We start from the raw sequence: 3245 nt of genomic DNA, 5'->3' as shown, positions 1-3245 counted from the left end.
GAGCCAAGGAAAGAATGTTGAATGCTGCCAAATTTTCTGCATCTATTAAGGTGACCATATGATTCTACCCTTCATGCGGTTATATGTGGTATGTCATATTTATTGATTCATTTATGTTGAAACATTGTATATGTTAAAACATTCTTACATCCCAGGGATGTATCCCACTTGACCCTTTCAATGTGCTGTTGAATTCAGTTTGTTATATTTTGTTAAGTATTTCTGTATCTGTGCTCATCAGGCATGTTGACATATAGTTTTCTTGTAATGACTTTGTTTGGCTTTGGTATCAGGGTAATTTTGGCCTTGTAAAATTAATTTGGAAATATTCTTTCCTCTCCAGTTTTTTGAAAGAGTTTAAGAAGTGTTGGTATTAGTTTTTCTTTGAATTTCTGGTAGTTTTTTGAAAGAGTTTGAGAAGGGTTGGTATTAGTTTTTCTTCAAATTTCTGGTAAAAAATCAGCAAAAATTTCATCATATCCTGGGCTTTTCTTTGATGGGTGATTTTGATCACTAATTTAATCTCCTTATTATTGGTCTTTATTTATTCCTGACCAATTATTCAGTCTTGATAGGTTGTGTATTTCTAAGAATTTATGTTTCTTCTAGGTTATCCAATTTGTTGGTATATAATTATTCAGAGTAGACTCTTATGAGCCTTTGTATATCTCTGGTATCAGTTGCAATGTCTTCTCTTTCATTTCTGATTCTATATGAGTTTTCTTTTTTTTTTCTTGGCTATGTGGATATCTTCTTTGAAGAAATGTCTATTCAAGTCCTTTGCCCAATTTGTTATTAGGATACTTCGTTGTTTGCTTATTTGCCACTTATCAGATGTATGGTTTGTAAATATTTTCTACCATTCTTTGAGTTGCCTTTTCACTCTGTTGATTGTCTCCTTTGCTGCGCAGAAGCTTTTTAGTTTGATATGATCTCATTGTCTGTTTTTGCTTTTGGTGTCATACATAAAAAATCACTGACAAGACTAATGTCAAGAAGTATTTTCCCTATGTTTTCATCTACTAATTTTACAGTTTCAGGTCTATGTTTAAGGCTTTAATTGATTTTCAACTCATTTTTATATATAGTATAAAATAAGGACCCTAATTCATTCTTCTGATTACTGTAGCTTTGCAATATGTTTTAAACTCAGGTAGTGTGATGCCTCCAGCTTTTTTCTTCTTGCTCAAGATTGCTTTGGTTGTTGAGATCTTTTGTGATTCCATATGAATTTTAGGATTTGTATTATTCCTATTAATATTGCCATTGAGATTTTAATTGTCATAGCATTGAATCTATAGATCACTTTGGGTAACATGGACATTTGAAAATATTAATTCCTGGGGGGATCCTGGGAAGATGGCTGACTGGTAGCCACCCTGGTCAGAGGCTCCTGAGGAAAGGAAGAAAAACTGGTTGGAATCAGAATCTATGAAGCCAAAGACGGGGAGCTGAGCCCAGAAAGAAGTTCAGCAAGCTGTAAATCCAAGGAAGACCATTTAAGAACACAAAATACAGGTATAAAGCAGGCCCCAGAACTGCTTGCCAGAGCCACAGGCCTCCCGCAGGCGGCAGGTGGCCGCAGAGGAGTCTCCTGCTCCAGGCAGACATAGAACTACTTGCTAGAGCCTCTCAGCGGTGGAGGAGTCCCCCACTCTGGTAGGGCCCAAAACTGCTTGCTAGATGCCGTGCACCCCACGGGCAGCAGAGGAGATCCCAGCTCCAGGGCTCTGGCAGGCCCAGAACTGCTTGCTAGAACCGCACGCCTCCTGTGGGCAGCAGGTGGCTACAGAGGAGTACCCTGCTCCAGGCAGGCACAGAACTACTTGTGAGAGCCTTGTGCACACCTGCGGATGGCAGCAGATGAGTTCCCCACTCTGAGAGGGCCCAGAACTGCTAGCTAGAGTCATGTGCCCCACAAGTGGCAGAGGAGACCCCTGCTCCAGGGCTCTGGGCGGGCCCAGACCTGCTTGCTAGAGCCACATGCCTCCTGTGGGAAGCAGGTAGTCGCAGATGAGTCCTCTGCTCCAGGCAACCACAGAACTACTTGCTAGAGCCTCACATGCCTCACGGGCTGCAACGGAGGAGTCCACAACTTTGGGGAGGCCCAGAACTGCTAGCTACAGCCACGTGCCCCATGGGCAGCAGAGGAGACCCCCGCTCCAGGGCTCTGGGTGGGTCCAGAACTGCTTGCTAGAACCGCACACTTCCTGCAGGCCGCGGGTGGCCACAGAGGAGTCCTCTGCTCCAGGCAGGCACAGAACTACTTGATAGAGCCTTGTGAACCCCTGCAGGCAGCAGTGGAGGAGTGCCCCACTCTGGGAGGGCGCAGAACTGCTTGCTAGAGCTGCGCATCCCATGGGTGGCAGAGGAGATCCCCACTCCAGGGCACTGGGCAGGCCCAGAATTGCTTGCTAGTGCCACGGGCATCCCATGGGCAGTGGCGGAGGAGTCCTCTATTACAGGCAGGCCCAAAACAGCTTGCTAGAGACACGCACACCCCACGGGGGCCAGTGGAGGAGTTCTCCATTCCAGGCAGCCATGCTGGGTGGGCCCAGAACTGCTTGCTAGAGCCACGTGCATCCCGCGGGTGGAGGCAGAGGAGTTTCCCACTCCAGGCTCCCGTGCTTAGAGGGCACAGATCAGCTTGCTAGTGCCGTGTGCACCCCACGGTCAGTGGCGGAGGAGTTCCCCACTCCAGACACCCATCTTGGGCAGGTCCAGAACTGCTTGCTAGAACCACACGCAATCCGAGGGGCCACTGCAGAGGAGTCTGCTGCTCCAGACGGGCCCAGAACTGTTTGCTAGAGCCACATGTGGCCCACAGGCATCAGTGGAGGAGTTCCCTGCTCTGGGATCCCATGCCTGGAGGGCCCAGATCTGCTTGCTAGTGCTAGTGCCATGTGTGCCCTGCAGGCAGTGGCAGAGGAGTCCCCCACTCCAGACAACCATGTGGTGTGGGCTCAGAACTGCTTGCTAGAGCCACATGCAACCTGCAGGGCCATGGTGGAGAAGTCTACTGCTCCAGGCAGGCCCAAAACTGTTTGATAGAGCCACGTGCGCCATGCGGGCAGCAGCAGAGGAGTTCCCTTGCTCCAAGATCCCACACTGGGAGGGCCTAGATCGGCTTGCTAGTGCAGCGATCATCCAGCAGGCCATGGAGAAGGAGTCCTCTGCTCCCCCCAGCTACCCTGGCGGGGCTGAAATAGGACTAATCTGTTCACTTGCATGCCCTGCATTACCAT

Source organism: Otolemur garnettii, unplaced genomic scaffold, assembly GCF_000181295.1.
Source record: "Otolemur garnettii isolate 467f Iridium unplaced genomic scaffold, OtoGar3 scaffold00117, whole genome shotgun sequence".
NCBI classification, from domain to species: Eukaryota; Metazoa; Chordata; class Mammalia; order Primates; family Galagidae; genus Otolemur; species Otolemur garnettii.
This window is presented reverse-complemented; position numbering follows the sequence as displayed.